Source organism: Silurus aristotelis (assembly GCF_946808225.1).
Source record: "Silurus aristotelis genome assembly, chromosome: 4".
In the NCBI taxonomy this organism is placed as follows: domain Eukaryota; kingdom Metazoa; phylum Chordata; class Actinopteri; order Siluriformes; family Siluridae; genus Silurus; species Silurus aristotelis.
In genome coordinates, this window is record NC_139577.1 from 18,230,260 (window position 1) to 18,250,692 (window position 20,433).

Here is a 20,433-nt window from a genome sequence, read left to right on the forward strand (position 1 = left end):
AATTACTCTGTAACTCTCCTTCATCTGTCCCTCCTCCCAACTTCTTTTTGTCAACTGCATACCATGAAAGAGCAACACTAGGGGCAGGTTCACCCATTAATCTTAGGAATACTACCAAATACTTGTTTTAACACTTAGCAAAGTAAGTGCAGGGGTCAAGGAATCCAAATTAATTCTGGGTCATAGAAGATCTTTGACTCTTGAGTGTCACCAGAAACTTGCATCTTTGTGGCACCAATAAAGTGTGCTTCTTTCATGGCATGCAAATGTAAATGTTACAATTACTTATTTATTTTCCTAATAGTATAATAATAGTTAAAATTCATAATGGAGGCAGAAGTATTTCGTAGAGAGGACACTTGGTGTACGTTTTTCTTTTATTACAAAACAGCTAGTGGCCCATAAACTGTGCTTGTATTTCTATTTATACACAACCCTCCAATCCACTGACTGGATGTTTTTTGTTAAAGACTTTTTGCAAAAGACGCAACTATGTCAGTGGTTTGTAAGCAGTGAAATAATGAGATTTATTTGCAACTTATTTAAGATAATGAAATATTTATTTTGGATTTATATCTTTTACTCTGATGCATACTTTTAGGAAATACAAAAACCTCATTGTACTGATGATCTTCTTTGGATTTACTTTGGTTTACTCATTTGCTGTGTCACTCTTTAAGTGCTGAGCAAACAGTAATATTAAGTGTCCATTTTACATGAGATTTGAAATGCCCAGTTTTTTCATCAGAAGAAAAAAACTCCCACAAGCTTCACTTACATTCTGCACAGTATCCATGGCACTGGCCCAGACATATATTAAACAGCCATCTGTAACTGTCAGCAGACATTTCCGTAAGTGAGAAGGTAAATTACTGGCTGCTGCTTCTGTTTGTCTTTGGCCTTTCTATTTTGTTGGCTGTATAGCTATGTGAGGCAAACCCAATTAGCCCTGCAGTTCTCTATTCTGCCGGCTGTTCATCAATCATTTCAGGCAAACTCAAATGCTCAAGCTTTCAGGCCATTATGCAATCAGCAGGACAGCCATTTCACATTTCAGTGTTCACTAATATGCTTTTGAAACCCTATAGCTTCCTTTCAGCATGAAGGGCAAATTGAAAGCATTTGAAAGTAACTTTAGGGTCAGTCAAATTCTGTTCCGCAGTAAATTTCTGTAATAAATATACCAAACTTGCAAACTTATTACACTATAAACATATCAAATCTGAGTTGCATAATAAAGAATTTGTGACTTTTTTTGGCAGGCTTTGTTTTCTAGAATGATTTACATATAATAGATAGATAGATAGATAGATAGATAGATAGATAGATAGATAGATAGATAGATAGATAGATAGATAGATAGATAGATAGATAGATAGATAGATAGATAGATAGATAGATAGCATGCGAAGTGGTTTTTGTCACGCTTGTAAGACAACATGTTTTTTTTATTTTCCCCCCATAAAAAAAAAAAAATCTAAAACAGATGAGTTTCAGCGTAGCACAGACAGCTAGAATTTCGATCCAAATTATGACTGCATGCTACTTATGTGCCTGTGGTCCTAGGAAGAGCTAGACTGACATGTCCGTTTCCCTTCTGTCTGTCCAGTTCAGGCCATTGGCCCAGTAAAGGGGATGAGATCATTTGGCTCTGTAAGTAGATGTAGACTGTCCCTTTGTCTTGGTCCAGAGGTAATGAAAGTCTCGTGCTGTCTGAGTTGCAAAGACTCTACTGCTGCTGCTTTGTAGCTAACATGATTTCACCCCTTACTACTGTGATTGCTGAACTTCCTGCAACAGCTCCTCTTTGATCTTTGGCTCTCTGTCAATCAGAATTAGCTATCCTTCAATACTGACCCCTCCTTCCCCTGTGTTGAATCCTAAGAACAAACCATGCTTTGTACATATTGAATGTCTTCATAAAAGTAGTAGCACCATGAGGTTGTTGATTTCTTAACTACCACACGTCTACTCTGCTCATCTTTTAGCCAAGTATTTCACTGGCATGTTAGTAGAATAAATGTGTAAATGTGACAACATATCTACAATTCTTATTGTGTGCACCAATGAAAATAGGTTTAATTATGAAGAGATGTGTGTGATTAGAGAAAGAGTGGCAGACTAGAGTTCAGGATGATGATAATGACTATGTGACAAGTTGACATGGTGAATGAGAGAAATGGCAGCCAAGCTGTCTCAGCACTGACCTCTAGGCTCCACTTGACAGACAAAAGGCCATTGTAGGTAACACTCTAAAACAACTGCTTAAATTCTTAGAATACAAAGTATCTACGTGGGGATAAATGCATGGTTAAAACATTTTCTTAGCTATTTTTCAGAATTTTATTATATGCTGTGTGAATACATTGAGGCTGATTGAGTATTGGCTTGGCTGTTTGCTATTTTTTGCTATTTTCTATTCATTTGTTCAATATTAAAATTTTCGTAATGGTACATGCATTTAAGCATGAGCTTTGACTTATTTTATTTTGGGTTTGTTGTGTATTAAGATGGTAAAATCAAATAGACAGGTATTAGCAGTCATTTCTCAAATGTCATTGTTAAAAGCCAAATAGTTAAGATGTCTGTTCTGCAACTCAGAATGAGTTGTATGTACAAACTCTGTTTGTATACTAGCTGGTTAGGCCATTCCAGTAATAAAAGGCTTGTTGTAAACAAGACACCCCCTCACACACCAACCCACATATTAACACACACAATTTCCCTCTAATTTGGACCCCTGCCAATTCTTATCACCAATTAGAAGAGGATAAAAGCTGGTGCCTTCTGACACACATGAAGCCAGCTAACCACATCTTACATCAAACTGCTGCTCATGCTGCATCACAAGGCAGTGTAACACACACAGGGAAAAGCTTTATCTACCTTCTTCTAAATACATAACACCCACAATTTTCCAGTGTTGCTTTGATTAAAAGAGGAAAAACAGTTTGCTTTTCTATCCATCCAAAGAGCACCTCCAATATTTGGGAAAGTTTCAGAATTTAAACTCATGATCCCCTGACATTCCCTGATTGCTCTTCTGTGGCATTGCTCAGAAACCAAAACTAAATCCGATTTTACACTATTTCTTCTCAGCTCACACTTGTTTCATGTAAAAGAAAGGTGGAATGTTCATTTTAATGTGTTAATGTTTATATTGGCAATCATATTGGTATAGCACCATGTTGCTTAATAGAACACCAATTCCTATTTACTAAAGACAAAGGCTGTGATACTTTATATGGTTCTCATGTCCCCCCTAACCTGCAGATTTTGATGCTTTAACACACCTACTTTCTCTTGAAGGTAACAGCTGTTAATTAGTTAATTAGCTGATCATGTAGGTGGAACAGATTTGGTTGGAGACAGGAAAACACCAAATTGGGCCAGGGCCAGTGGAAACCTGTGCTTTATCCAGTCACATAAACCTAGTAAAATCCTCTTAGGTTTTTGCCATTTTCAGTTACAGGTAGCACTTCCCCAATATTTGGAATGTTGAATACCTCCTGCTGCAGTAATGTTGGAAACATATGTAAATTTTTTTTTTTACTATAATGTTATGGAGGAAATCATAAAGCTTTTTTTTTTACACTGCAAAAGAACTGCAAATTCTGATTGTGCTATCTTGATTGCTTTATCTCAGCAGCTAAACCTAATCATGTCATATGCCTGTGCAAGCAAACACAGACTTCCTAAATCAACAATGCATTCTCAGCTGTTTTTGTTACCTTTAAACGCTGTGTAGGTATTTGGATAAAAGGTAAAATTCAGTTACCTGTAAACTCATCTTCTGGAACCTGCCTCAACATATATCTACTTAAATGAAACCTTAAATGAAACCTTAAGCAATCTGTCTGCTCTTTTTCTGATGTGAATTTTCATCTTCAAGATCAATTTCAAACCAAGAAAGAAAAAATTCAACCACTAGTATTAAATCATAGCAAGTCATAAAATACAGACCCTGAATGTAATAAAAATCTTGTGTGACCACAGTGGTACTGAAAAGAAAATATTAGAATTTAATAGAATACATTAGAATAGAAACAAACACAATAGAATAGAATAACATTAAATTTAATTTAATTAAACAGAAATATTTGGTATGATATGATATGATATGCCAAATATTTCTGTTTAATTAAATTAAATTTAATGTTATTCTATTCTATTGTGTCCAGGCCGTGGAACACTGGACCAGCTCTATACCCTCTACAGGGTGCTGGAGGGTTCATGGGAGTTTGCCCAACCAGTCCACATGTGTTTTGTGGATTTGGAAAAGGCATTCGACTGTGTCCCTCGCGGCGGCCTGTGGAGGGTGCTCCGGGAGTATGGGGTCGGGGGCCCTTTACTAAGGGCTGTCCGGTCCCTGTACGACCGAAGCAGGAGCTTGGTTCGCATTGCCGGCAGAAAGTCAGACTTGTTCCCGGTGCATGTTGGACTCCGGCAGGGCTGCCCTTTGTCACCGGTTCTGTTCATAATTTTTATGGACAGAATTTCTAGGCGCAGCCAGGGGCCGGAGGGTGTCCGGTTTGGTGACGACACGATTTCGTCTTTGCTCTTTGCAGATGATGTTGTCGTGTTGGCTTCATCAGACCAGGACCTTCAGCATGCACTGGGACGGTTTGCAGCCGAGTGTGAAGCAGCTGGGATGAGAATCAGCACCTCCAAATCCGAGGCCATGGTCCTCAGTCGGAAAAGGGTGGCTTGCCCACTTCAGGTTGGTGGGGAGTTCCTGCCGCAAGTGGAGGAGTTTAAGTATCTTGGGGTTTTGTTCACGAGTGAGGGAAGGGTGGAACGGGAGATTGACAGACGGATCGGTGCAGCTTCTGCAGTAATGCGGTCGATGTACCGTCTGTCGTGGTGAAGAAAGAGCTGAGCCGCAAGGGGAAACTCTCGATTTACCGGTCAATCTACGTTCCTACTCTCACCTATGGTCATGAGCTCTCGGTCATGACCGAAAGGACAAGATCCCGGATACAGGCGGCCGAAATGAGCTTTCTCCACAGGGTGGCTGGGCGATCCCTTAGAGATAGGGTGAGAAGCTCAGTCACTCGGGAGGAGCTCAGAGTAGATCTGCTGCTCCTCCACATCGAGAGGGGTCAGCTGAGGTGGCTCGGGCATCTGTTCCGGATGCCTCCTGGACGCCTTCCTGGGAAGGTGTTCCGGGCACGTCCCACTGGGAGGAGACCCCGGGGAAGACCTAGGACACGCTGGAGAGACTATGTCTCCCGGCTGGCCTGGGAACGCCTTGGTCTCCCCCCGGAAGAGCTGGAAGAAGTGGCTAGGGAGAGGGAAGTCTGGGCATCTTTGCTTAGACTGCTGCCCCCGTGACCCGGCTTCGGATAAGCGGTAGAAGATGGATGGATGGATGATATGATATGATATGATATGATATGATATGATATGATATGATATGATATGATATGATATGATATGATATGATATGATATGATATGTGATATGATATATGATAGACATGTTTATTCCTTAATGATATATCTTTTTTTTATATATAGAAAAATGAAACATATCATAGGTCATGGCACAACAAGTATTCATGTAGAACAGAGTGAAAACAATTAGTAACCAATTTACAAAATGAAATACTTATTAAAAAAAAGCAGAAAAAGTAGTGGCAATTGGGAAATTGGGAAACAGACATAAATTAAGTAGATTAGTTTAAAGATTAATTCAATTGATTTTTATTACTTATAAATACAGTAAAGATTTACAATAAAGATTAAATTGTGGGGATGAGAAAAACAATGGTAATAAGTGAATGACTATACTGGAAACAATTTTCATCAGTGAATGATCTTTGAAAGCATTGGCAAACAATGTTGGTCAGCGATTGGTTGTTGGGCAAAATGGTGATAAATACTTAAGAAGATCAACAGTCAATAATGTCTGTTACAAAATCAATACATTTTCCTAAAAGGTTAAAAAGAAATTGCAGTTTGCATTACAGCTGGAATTATATATCCAGTAGTTTTTTGGTTTTTTTTTTTTTCAAACTTGCCTACTAAATATAATTAACTAAGCCTGTGCTTGGATTGTGAGATTAAGTCATGCACTTTTATTAATGCACAGTAAGTGGTTGTTTTATAACAAGCATACTCTCTCTCATAGTTGTTGTAAATTTGTGAATATGATGGATCTCTTTTCACTGGACTACAGTAGCCTCAGACAAATACAACAAACACTAGTATACAAATGTCCTCCAACTTGCATGAAGTCTGACAAAAATGTCTCATCTCTTGATGTCTCTTCTTTCCCCACTTTGAGGAAAATGGATCCAGATGCTAGATTGGCTAGTATGTACATCTGTCTTTTCCTCACAATGAAAGCATGATAAGCTTCTCACAAAACTTCCAACCGCATATATCAGCATGGCTGAGGTCTAGCTTTTGCATGCATGTGTGCAATGCCAAGCTTTTAAATAATAAAATGTGGATAGATTGGATTATGTACAGAATTGCATGCAGTTTTCTCTTGATGGAAGCAGATTATTTCCCCAAGACTCATGGTACAGTGTAAGTTTATACACCCTACTTATTTCCATCAGTGTACACCTTTACAATGATTTATAAGACACCAAAACAGTAAAGCATGCCACATAAAAGAACTCCTCTCTTTTATAACATAATACTGGGTTAACTTCAGGTCCATGTAAATTCCCAGTCCTTTAAACTCAAACTATTAAAACACACATTGCTGTACTTCATTTAACCTTCTACCAGTCGAAATAAAATCATCCCTAGGCTATATAACTCAAACAATTTCTGATCAAACACTGTGTTCAGAGCAAGAAAAGCTCATTAATTACTTTAACCTCAGATGTCTAGACACATTTACCACTTGCCTTTACCTGTCTGATGCGAAAGTATGGCTTTTTGAAACATGTGCCAAGACTTTATACAATTCAAAGAGGGAAAAAATGAATAATTTTGCCTATGGGTATTCAAATTCATTAAGTCTACAAAACATAGGCTGCAGCACAATTTAGCATGGAAGATAAATCTGATTTGTACCATCATGGAGATCTGGGAATATACAACAATTCTGGGAATGCCTGTGAACATTCGTTATTCGTGCCTGCGTTAAAATGTAGTATATTTAATTTATTTTACTATTATACTTATGATGCACATATCTTCTCAGGGTTCTGAATTGCAGAGATGATCGTTCTAACAGAGAGCTAAGATGCGTTTAACCTGATATAAGTTTCCTAACAGTACAGTACCTCAGCACATGCTGGTATCAAAGCTTTATACTTCTTCTAGATCACATTTAAATGAATAAGACAGGAAATGAGTGTTTTTTACAAGGTAAAGAATTCAACAACTTAGCAAAGAAATTGGAGATGTGAATTACGGTGCACACTTTAGTCACAGCAGTAGTAAACTGCACCAAATTACTAATTTGTGCGATTTTAAGATGGTATCAGTGACCATTAAATGCAGGGCTGATCTGCTAAATTGCAGCATAATGGTAAAAGTTAAGAGTTCAGTTACACTTGATATTCCATATTCCCAAATGGATCTGGAAACCAGCGCCAGAGAGGCTGCGACCCAGTGCGCCACATGAAAAGAGATAAAAAATAAAAAAAAATCACATAGGCTGGAGAAAGTGCTGACCTTCCCAGAGTGTTCTCAGATTGCTGTATGTTTTATGAGGGTAATAATAGTTTTAGAGGTCACAAGAAAACAATGCTTACTTGGCTAAAGACGATGTAGACATGCCAATTTTTATTATTATTATTTTTAATCATAAGAAATAAAATTTGCTGATTTGGAAACAACTTTGTTAATAAAAAATATATATATTTTTTTAATTTTTTTAATAAAATGTTTTTTCAATTAAATCTTATTTACAGGCTTAATCTTTAAGTCAATTTAACAAAAATATGCACAATAAACATTAAAATGTTTTTTATTTAAAGTCTTCTACTTATCATTACATGAAAACAAGAATTTAACAGTCAAAGCTTCAGCAAAACGTAACAGTTTAACGATTTAGCTTCCAGTCCTGTGTGTGTAATTTCCTGCTTAGTGCTCCTCCTAGGGTTCCTTGTGAGGGTTAAGGTCATGGGCTCCTGGGACTTTCAGGAAACATCAGCTCACAGTTTATATGTTAATGAATATAACTGTGTCATTGTATATCCAACACCAGAAATGTGTCTTTGGAGGTTGTTAAAATTTTCTATCTGCAAAAGCATACTAGTGAACAGAACCTCAACCTCAAGGCAAACTTTGCATGAGTGCTAGGTTTTCACACATGTGGGGGGTAGGGATTAGAGAGCTGCAGTTGGGGACCATGAAACCAACTGCCAAGAAGTGGCTCCAAGGGGATTATGTTACACTGAAAATCAAGTCATTTATATTTTTTGAATGGTTGAGAAACCCTTGTCCTTTGTCATTGCCAAGAGATAAAAAAAAAAAAAGCGAATCTACTGAAAATGACCAGCTGCCACAGGTAATATTAAACAAAGCTGTTGATAACTCTTTTGTGCTTTCAGTCATTTGAATACAATTTATAAAGAAATATGGAATTGGAAATGTCAACAAGTATCACATAGATTGTTTATTTTCCAGAATAGATTAGTGTACCAAGTGGATTAAGAATAAAGAAGCATCTTCTGTTTGATAGCTATAACAAGTCATCCATAGAAGAGGGGGGTGGAACTCCATGCATTCTACAAGTTTTCACAACTGGCAACACCATACCTATGACATCCTGTCTACTAATGTTAAGTAATCAGCAATTAAAAAAATAAATGTTGCTGTTTAAATATATAAGAGAATGCTTCACTGATTTTTTTCACCTTTCCAGCCCCACTTAGTTCAGTAGATTTATTATTGCATGTAGAGGTAAAAAATGCAAGCAACTAAGTACTAGCTGATTCCCAGTGGGGAAGGTTCCATAATGCCCTATGCTCACTCCATGAACAATTTGTTTATGAGTAGGGAAGGAGCAGTCAAGTCAAGTTTATTTCTATAGCGCTTTTCATAACAAACAAGCAGCTTTACAGAGTTTTAAGAGTTAAGAGCAATAGACATAACAGTTAATAAAATGTGTCTATTTCACATACTGTGACAATGGCAATGGGAACCACACCAACTGTATCAAATCCAGTGTACAACAAATAACAAAAACAACTAATAAAATAGTTTTTATTACTAACAGCTAATAAAATAAAAAAGGAAAATAGGCGATGAGATATTTCTTATGTCATCTAGATCACTTTGATGCCTGAAGAAAAAAAGACCCCTATTTGATGAAACTTTTAGCAAAGACTACATCTTCTGTTCTGACTTAAAAAATAGTGTACATTGTTTAAGTTTATTTAAGTCTTGACTCTTAACCTAATATGGAGTTCACAATATTAATAGGTAGTAGCCCATAGCATAATTCAAGCTGATGTTTAAAGTTGTTCCTACCAAAACAATTGTGAAAGAGTTCACAACCTGCTGTGGCATTGTATTTGGTGTTTTAATAAAGTCTTTATAAAGGTAGAAAATAATTAACCAAAAAAGAGAATCTCACAACACTGTCAAACCTACAAAACAACGAATGCATTAATGCACTGCTGGAAGACTTAAAGCACATGTGGCTAATCAGAAGTGGAAAAGAACAAGCACAAAAGAAAAGTTTTTTCCCTTCATTAACACAAGAAACCTCACAGAACCTTTGGCCACCTGCAGGACCTAAAGTTCATTAGTCAAAATAAGAAACATTGGGAAGAGGAGATTGCAGAGAAACACTATTTATTGAGAGAATTTTTGTGAAGGAAGAAAAATATATGATTGGCTTAGCGGTGAGCAGTTAGCAGTGTTGCCGTAGCTCGTGATGACATGGAGGGAAACAGCAGACCTTTGTTTGCAGACAGAACAGTACTCTCTATGGGGTCACCGCAGGATTCTATACATCACAGACAGGGGAAAACTATACACTGGAATTCCTCTCTCCCTATGAATGTTTTATTAGCTATGTGAACAGGTCAGAAAGTCACTCCCCATCACACAATCAGCCACTCTGGCACAGGGGCAATTGTGTATATGTGCGCTCTGAGCCCAGCTTACAGGCTCCTGACTGGATCAGCTCAGATGTGGCCAGGGTGATGAAGACAGGATCAGTTTTACAGCTAAAGGAACAGCATTTCCACATTATGGAAAAAGATGTTCTAACAAAATGCACATGTGTGTAGTCAAATGAAGGATTGAGAATTTATAAATGTAGGATATTGTCTCAGGATTTCAGATTTAATAGTTACCTTTCCACAAACACTGTGATGGCCATTAGAGGCTCAGTGATCTAAAAGAAATATTAAAATATCAGTTTCTAATAAATTACTGTATGTATACATGATTTACTTAAGAAACTATTCTGAGAACTAAAGATGTAATTATTGCAACTATTCAAAATTAAAATTTTTGCAAGGACATCCATCATGCCAAAGAGAATAAAGTAAATGCCCAATCTCTATTGTATGCTTACAGTTTATATTACTAATTGTGGAGATCCTGGGCCACAGATAAAATGAATTTGAAGCCGAAGTCATTGTTATATTGGGAGGTTTTCCAGAACCACAGATATAGATATTAATCTAGGGCTACCCAAGGTGAAAGTCTAATGTAATTTAGTACTCCGAAAGTTGGCCTTTTTTTGCTATCTCTGGGTATTTACTCTAACCCAAATGCCATGGTTTCATTAACCTCTGCCCAGAATAGACCACTGCTAATGGCATGAACAGTCTCCAAAATCCAATTGATTTCCCTAAATCAAATAGGATCAGGACTGGGAGAATAAAATACTTCTGCTCTTTGATCTGGAGATACATGTACTCAGGATTAAAAGACATGCACACATACTTTAAACATCAAACCATTCTGTAGCCTGGATGAAATATGAATATGGGTTATGATCAAAACCACTATATCATTGGACTTCTCAGGATTGAAGAACAGCATAATTCTAAGCATAAAATAGCAGATAAATAGAGATAAAGAAAGATAGATGGAAACAATTTTAAATCAAACAAATGCTAATAAAATGTTAAACACATACTGATTAAAAAATTACATTTATGCTGCTTAATTCACGTGGCTCTAAAATGAATACGAGTAACAATATAACAGATAATGTATTTAGTGAAATAAAAAAAGTTAATAGTGAGACAAGACAAGTTTATTATCTATTTATTTTTCTGTGTAGGATACCGTATAGGCATGGGAATGGCTGCCAATTTTACATGCACCACTGATTAGTTTCATCTTTAACAAAGTGGAACCAGAGAACATTAAACTGAAAAGTGCTGGTGTTCGCGCTTATGGTTCTGCAACACTGAATGATCTCAAGAATTCTTTCACTCCTTTTTTTCTCTAGAGCTTTGGTCTTAATACCATTTATAGCCCCTGAAATTTCCCGGGATTTTTTCCCCCCTCACAAATCTGTGGTCCAGGTTTACAGGGTGTCATGTGCTCTTCTCCTGCAGGTCAGTAGGCAGGAGCAGATAAAGCTATTATTTGGTTAGCTCTCACACCAGCTGGCCTTCTCAGGCTGTGAATGAAGCTGCCATTGTGGAGCATAAGAGACCTGCTGGGCATGCTGAAAACACATCCACGGGGTGAGCTGGGAAAGTGATGGCCTCTGCCAAAGCGTAGCACAATCACAGTTATACACTAGCTCTGGAGGAATCTTATTCTAGTGGCAGCCCTCAGAGCAGAGGGAGACTGATGAAGGAGACTGCTATGAAAGTAAAACCAACAAGCTGAAGCGGCTCAGTAAGCCAAAGGGGTCTTAAAGCAAACAGAGCAAAACTAGCGGAACGTCCTACAGCATATTTTTCACTTTGAAAGACTTATTGTGGCTATGAGCTCTTTGTCAATATACAAAGTAAAATAAATGAATAAAGTCTGCACATGTAGAAATCCCAAAAAGCATTTCATAAATTGTTTAAAGATGAAAGAATACATAATATTTCAAGAGAGGAAGAAAAATAAATTCACCATGATGGTGGCCTGTGTATGGGAACTGGCGACTCGTCCTTGACAGCATTTTGCTGTAACACTGACACATCTGGTGCAGCAGAGGATTGATGAATCCTGTCATTCTTGGTCAAATCTTTTTTTTTTGTATGCCCGGTTAGTGCCATGGTGTTAACGAAGGGGTAATTGATCTCAGCTGTGGCAGCATCCAAGTCAGTAGCAGGTGTGACATGCTGCTCTGATGTCCTTTATCTGTAGGCTTTCTAGAAAGAAAACAGTCTGTGCTTGAGCCACAGTGTTAACCCTCTACAGTTAATTTAGATCATTTACTATAAACTCCCACATATATTTCAAAGGATTTCTGACTGCAGTGCAAAAATCTAATGTGCCAGTCTAAGTAATTCCAGATTGCCTCTTAACTCTTCAAGCCAGCGTCTTTTCACACATGGCAAAAGTTATAATCTTATTTTTACTATTATGTTTAGCAAAAAACAATGCTCTATGTAGGCAGTAAAGCCTGAAATAGAGCTAAGACAGGTGTCATATATATCAGAAATAGTGAAAATTAAATTAAGTCAAACAAAATATTCATAGCTCTCTAAGTGTCAGTGCTGGGTATATAATATCCCAAGGTTTCAAAATTACAGAAAGTTCTAAATTCTTAGTATCCCAGTGTAGCACAGGCCTCTAAGTATTGTAAAGTTCTTCAAATGGAATATATAATGATGAAATAGGAGATACAGTCAAACAAGGACTCCAGCTGAAAACCATTTATTTTTCATTTGGATCTTTTTTTTGTTAAGATTGTGTTTAGTTCGGTTCCTGTGCTGTTAGTGTTTGCAGTACTGAGGTTAACTACCAGAAGCTTGTTAAAATGAAAACCAAAACAAACTTTAAACAAAGAACACAGGACCCCAAACACATTCCTTAACCAGTTTTCTATTCAGTGCAGAAACAAAAGCAACACATGGGCAGAATGCAAAAAGTAAAAGCTGGGTGGTATATTGATAATCTGTTGCATTAAATATGTACAATCATTAATGCATTTCATTTTAATTTCTCCCAAAGATCTTGCCATAGTGTAAAAAGTGCAGCTATTCATATTACCTTTACTCAAAAGGTTCTCTCCAGGGACTAAAAACCTCCACTGTATTTAAAAAAGAAAAAACAGATTTCCCTTTACCATTTCCTTAAGACTTTCATACGTTCCTGTCCAAACAGGGATAGCCCCAGGCCCACCTTCTTCCAGGCTGGTTAGTGTGGAAAAAGCAAGTGTTTCCCCATGACCTACAGAGCCCCAACACTTTCAACATGGAAGGAAACCTCAGCAGTTGCCATCAATGAGGCTTTTCTCTCAGTAAAGTGCAAGCCCTCCAGCTCTGGCCAGGGTAAATGTCAAGACTGGAGAGTCTGTTTTTCTTGGAGCATGTTGGTATGTTTACACCTTTCATAAAAGCCTTGCCTGACCACTCTATTAGCAGCCAGCCATCACTGGACAGGGGTCTGTTTGCAGAAATCTTACATTTCTTCTCTCATGTCAGTACGTGTGTGTGTGTGTGTGTGTGTGTGTGTGTGTGTGTGTGTGTGTGTGTGTGTATATACATAGAGTAAACAGCTGAATATTGATAACGGACTTGAGCACAATATGGTATACATGTACATATGTTTGCATATTGGCGTGCGTTCTGAGACTTTTTTACCTCTTGAGTCATCAGATATGAGCAGGTGTTTAAGTGTTTTACAGCAGCAGAACTTTATTTCGACTGTAAAGAGTTCAAGTGAAAGAAATGATTGGTTTGCAGTTTACACTTGCGAGAATTTTCCTTTAATCTTTTGTAAAAATGTTACACATACTGGGATTCAAAGCATTAATAAAGTATCAGTTGATTTAAAAACAGGTGATTTCTATTAAAAGTGCTACTGCTAACCAAAGGCCTGGGTTAATTCCAGCTTCGGTTCATTTTATCCAAACATTTTTTAGCGCTAGGTTAATATTAGATAAATAAACATTTTTCTTTTTTGTAAATTTGACAGCTGTGTAACTATACAAAGCAACGAACCGCTTACACTATGGACCAAACACTAATTTCCTCTTGAAATGGTTTGTTTAGGGATTTGTGTAAAGTAAACAGTATACAACTCTCATTCTCCCTATTGCAGCTGTGATTTATTTTTGCTAACCTGCTTCATGTCTCTAACACAGCAGCTCTGTTTTAGGGCTGAATAAGACATTGCGAGATGACGCTGTGTACAAAGCCTGTCGTTTCTCCCCGCTGTGCCACCCATGAACATAAATTGCTAAAGGCCTTGCCATGTACAAATGCTTTCTATTGCAAATTAGTCACACTAACCCGCTGAGCGATGTGGTGTGACTCACAGTGTAGGTAAAACTAAAGTCACACAATGCACATCAGAAATCTTAAACTATGACTAAAGTTTTGAGTGCTATGTTAAACATCAGTGTTTCATTATTCACATTTACCAAATAAATAGCTTGGATAACTATAGGACCAATAAAAAGAAACAAAAAGAAAACTTTTGCATATCTCTCGGGCATAAGATATTGCTATATAGATTATATTGTATAATTTATATATATATATATATATATATATATATATATATATATGTGTGTGAATTTTACAGAGAAAGTAGCAGATCAGTTATGATTTATTGCTTTTTGGATTGCTATATAGACAGAGGTGGCAAAATTTATATTTCTTCACTGCCTAACGACTTGTGAATTTCATATTTCACAAAAAGGGAGTATGAGTGAGCATTCATTGTTGCGTGACATTAATCATGTGGAACCACAATGCAAGTGACCTTATATGGCAGCAGTAAAAAAGCAAGGGGGGGGCTTTTATTCAATCATGCTCTCAGGAACTGTAGACCTACTATTTGCCTATAGCAGAAATTTATGGCATCCCTTTCTTTTTGGATAGATCAGATTGGCTCAGTTTTACATGCAGACTTTTTGACATTTCTCATTTTGTTGATTGATTGATTGATTGATTGATTGATTGATTGATTGATTGATTGATTCATTAATTCATTCATAATCATTTTGTCTTAGTCAGGGCCATAGTGAGTAAAATGTAAATGAGCAACAGCACAATGGCATTCTTTATACACACCACAAGCATTCTTATCAGTATATAATTATGCATGACACAGCAACAACAGCAATAACAACAGAAGCACCGTCAACAACAAGAGAAAAAATAAATGCACAAATTTAAACTTTCATTTTTCTCTTCCTCCAATTAAATATTTTTTGGGTCACATAATCTTGTGCATTTTAAATTCATTGACATTTCATATGTGAACAAGAAATTACCTACTCTTCATTCATCATGTTCTTACTCGAATTACTCCTATTGTTTTTGGACAAAAAGCCATGAAATTTAACCAATGTTATGAATACAATGTTACCAAGTTACCATGCTTTATGACCGTCTTGCTTCCTTTTCTTAGCTTTCTTTTGAAACTGTGTTGAAGTGTAGTAATCTGAGCTGATTTCACTGCTGTATGAGAAAGAACCATGTGTTCACTTTTGTATCAGAATAAGCAGGTTGTTATGGCATAATGTCTCCTTAACAGTGGTGTCACATTACTGCTGAATAAAACAAAATAAAAAAAAAATTTTTTTTAGAAAAAATTATGCTTGTTAATAATAGTGCATGTTGTCAATAAGGTTAGAGCACTAATTAATAGGAATAAACAAAGATGTCATATAATTGGCTTTATATGTTAGTGACTGCAATTAACAAATAGGCAGTTTGATTTAGCATGATTTTTTGCTCTCTGTGGTCAGTGTGTTGTGCTGGCCAAGCAAATTTTGCATTTAAGGAGAGGCTGTAACTCATTTCCAATTCAGCTCAGCAGTTATAAATTGTAAACACCTGGGATTAGTCCATATAGTGCACAACTCTACTCCTACAGTGTTAAAAATACATCCTTCCTTAACCTTAAGCTCTTTTTTCTTTAAAACAACAAAAATGTATAATGGGCTAAAATAACCAAAAGCATATAAAACATTCATAAATATGACAATATTAGAAATATGATATACTATAATAAGTTAAATCCTAATTCAAACTCTATAAACTTCATCTTAATTACCTGATATCACTGAAGCCACTTGTGCCACCTACTGGTAGATTTAAAGCATGAGAGTACATTTCCTCCACATTTATTAACATTATATTTAACACAGGTTAAGAATGTGTCAGTGTAAATGATTCCTTAATGTCTTTGCATTTACTTGTACAGTATGAATAAAAATAAAACCCATTTTTATCTCAGTATTTCCATCCTAACAGATGATGTCATTGGCAGCCATGTTCTCACTTGACCCAAACAAAGAGCCTTTCATTAGAGCCTAAGGAAACTACACATTTACAGCAGGTGATAGTAAGCACATAGCAAAGCATGCCAGCCACACAGACATGACTGTAAAAAAAAAAAGAGAGAGATTTCCATATAAAAATCAAGAGCAGATAATTTTTTGTCAGATAAATTGATAATACTTATAACAAATATGCTTTTAACATTAATTAATTTGTTATATTTTGCTTGCATGGAAAATGTATGTTTATAATGCTTAAAAATCAATTTACTTAATTTATATATTATTGTTTTACAGATTTACTGTAATTGAATGCATACTTAATGAGAATTGGTTCCTAAATTTGGCCTTGATGTTTTCATTATTTCCAGTATTTCTATTCTTCAGTAAAATAAATGGATGTGGCATAGCCAAAGTCTTGGTTTTCTAAAACTCAGTAATGTTAATCATATTTCTTATCATGGGATTAGGATTAGAAACACAATATTCTCTTTTCACACCAAAAGAACACTGTGAAAGTTAAATTTCATGCTAACTGAGGGTTGAAAGACCAAAAAACAAATGTATGTACAATTTCTTTAGTGCAAACACCCATTTCTTCATGATTACTCTGTGTAACTGTATCCCCTCACACATTCTGAAGCAAATCCCATTAGATTAAGCTTTTGTCCAGCTTCTTTTTTTCATATGAAGTCAGAATGAGTTCTTTTTTCTTTCACACAATCCTTCTGATGAAATAACCTTTTCCAGTTCACATCTGATGAGGTTCTTCCCATTGTGACATAATGGATCAACTCTCATTTAGCATCAGAGCAATCGAAACTGTTTGCTGTTGCTGCTCTAGCACCATATGACAAGTGAAGGAACAACAACTCAGTGTCATTTGATGTTATCTGTATGACAGTGACCTACTTTTGCTCTTTTGTTCTGACAAATGTCATTCAGATGCTGAATGAAGAGTCCGTTTATGGTTGTATTTTTTTGGTGTTTTTTTTTTTTAGAGTGAAGTGATTTTGGTGACTTTGTGATTCTAGGTTGTGTTTTTGCTGGGCAAAATGATGCACTCACTGTGCTGTGCCCATCAATTTGGATGACTCAGAAACAAATCAAGCACAAAATGAAGGCGGTACGTAAAAGGCATCTCTCACATGGCTCATATGCTGGAAACAAGTGACCTGAATTAAAGGTCTTATCAGGCCTGTCTTCTCGATTAAGGCCCCTCTGGCTGTCAAAGTCACATTTTAATCACAGACGTAATTTAAAATTGCATTAATGAAAACAAATGGCTCTCTGAGTTCCTGGTGCTCCACATAATGAATTATTATCGCTGCTAACAATCACATTTCTCTGCATTTTTCAATTACATGCCCCGGCTGAGTTGCTCAAGGATAGCCCTCTTTGATGAAGATAAACGATCTTCACGGGGTAGATTAAGTTTCTGGTACTTCACTTTAATAGTTTTCTAATTTGGGCACATTTTCTGTGATGCAAGACATGATTTATCTATTTGTAACTCCAGCTTGACGTTGCAGTAATATAATTGAAAGCAGGTGCTAATTATACCTTTGATTGGGCTCAGAAGTTAACAAATAGAAGACAGCATTCTGATTAACTAGCCTGTTTTCAACACATAGCAATTAAACAATAATTAGGACCTTGTCACCAAGTTTTCTTCATAAAAGTCAAACCTCGGCTATTACTTATTGTGCGCAGTCTTTGGATGAACCTTGCATCTGGTTTTCTGTACGGACTGTTTCCTTTATCTGTGTTTCATTGTGTTTACATTTAATAGTGTTTTCACCACTTCTCTAAACTATTAATGACTAATATCTATCAGACACATGAGCCGTATTTGTTTTTTTGCCTGATTCTATGCAACAAGCTCTGCAAAACTCTTTTGATTAATCACTTTGAAACAATATCTATTATTTGTTATGCCCTATTAAAATGATCAACTGTCTGAATATATACAATGCTCTGAGAAACGGAAGCACCGTATGGATAGTGTTGACTTCAGAAGTGAAACTGTTTAAACTGGGTTCTATACAGCACTGAGATATCATTTTGATTAATCATCTTAAAACACGCAATGTAGATTTCGCCTGAGCTGTGGTGGGAAATGACATCAGCATAATCACCATTACACAAGAAACTTCCCAAAGTTCACAATGTCTCGAGATAAAATATCTAAATAATGAACACAGTGTTGCAGAGAAGAATAACAGCACCTCTTAGAAAGAAAGGTGTTCATTTTTACACACATGCTTTTGAGAACGCAGAGCCAACCCACAGTCATTCTGAAGACGGGTACTCATTCAATGTCTCCGACTCCCTGGAAGAACTTATGATAATTGCTCTAATGTCGTGGAAACTTTGAGTTCGGAAGATGGGCTGAGACTTGAGACCCTGCCAATGAGCCTGAAACTAGATGATTCACTTTCTCCTGTTGAATTTATGATTTGTTTTTGAAAGAAAAAAAAACTTTCATTTGTTTTTATTTCATCAGAGTGGCTAGGTCTGGGGGATGAGGGCTGTCACAGAGGTGTTTTTATTCATTCTGTCACAATGTGAGGCTGGTAGAGAGGTTAAGTTGCTGACAGTGAGGAACGTTCATGAAAGAAAGAAAGAAAGAAAGAAAGAAAGAAAGAAAGAAAGAAAGAAAGAAAGAAAGAAAGAAAGAAAGAAAGAAAGAAAGAAAGAAAGAAAGAAAGAAAGAAAGAAAGAAAGAAAGAAGTACATATCTACAATACAATGGAAGGTTGTCACTGAACACATGAGCTCACTTGATGCGAACAGCTAACAGCATCACTTCCAAACCAAGGCCTGTTCCCACATCTGCAACACCTTTTATATTTCACAACCTTGGCCTCATCTTGCTTGCAAGTTTAATAGTGAAACATAACTCCAATGCCAAAACATATTCCATTTAACCTACAGACATCCAACAGTAAGTGCTTTTCAGTATTGATTTTGGTTACTTCGTTGACTTTGTCTGTCCTTGGAGGATCCCTGAACTATTTAATAGGATGCAAATCAGACTTGACTCACCATTGCTCATAGTTTACCTCTGAAGTCACCAAATTGAGTATCCCTTCTTTCACTCTGTGTCTTAGCATGTCGTGAAATAATGGGGGTTGTGTTGCATGGCAATAGTCCAAAAGGTCATATGTGCTACATCATTGTTACAGTGGCAGCTGTGATTGCCAGAAATCTACTGTAAAACAGTTGCACTGTTCTTTAGGTAAACTTATAAGAGAACTGTAAAATCTACAGTAAAATACTGACAGTTGTGTCCATCGTTAAAAAAAAAATAAAAAATAAATAAATAAAAAAATAATGTCCTTCAGTTTATTTTATTCTTGAATGGCATGAAAAGCAATGATGATTTTGATGATGAATTTGATCCTTACACCTTTAAATAACAACAAACAATAACAATTAATATCAACTTGTACAGTTCTAAATGCAACTACATATTAAATACATACACCGGACAACCGAAATTCTTCTTCTCAAAACAGCAGTAAAGAATGTGCTCCATGTTCGCTTCACATTGCAGAACAAACATTTTGAATAATTACAAACTTTACCAGAAGCAACATACAGTATTTAATAACCTGAACAAGGCAGCACACATTTTAATAACAGAACAGATTAATCATAAAGCAATTGTTTTGAAAGCATAACCATACTTTCTGTAGGAATGTATAAACTTAAAGGACATGAAAACCCCCATGCCTTCCAATATGTACAAAACCTTCTTTTTTTCATCAGAAGAAGAACTCGCCTTATTCACAGGATGGCCTGTGGTTGAGTATATCCCTCTTTAATACAGGAATCCAAAAAAAGAGGTTTTTTTTTACTTTGTAAACTCCATAAATGCAAAATAAGCCACAGACAAAACAAAATAACAAGTAAATCCAAAACCAAACAAAGAAACAAAAAATAATGTGTCCAGTGATATCTGTGCCAATGAACTCTTAAGAAATTGTCAAAAAAGGTTTATGTCCAGTCTTAATTCACTCTCCATTCAAGATCAGCATGGTCTGCTATGAGAATGTTAAAACAGTAGTCACTGCCAAACATCCGGCA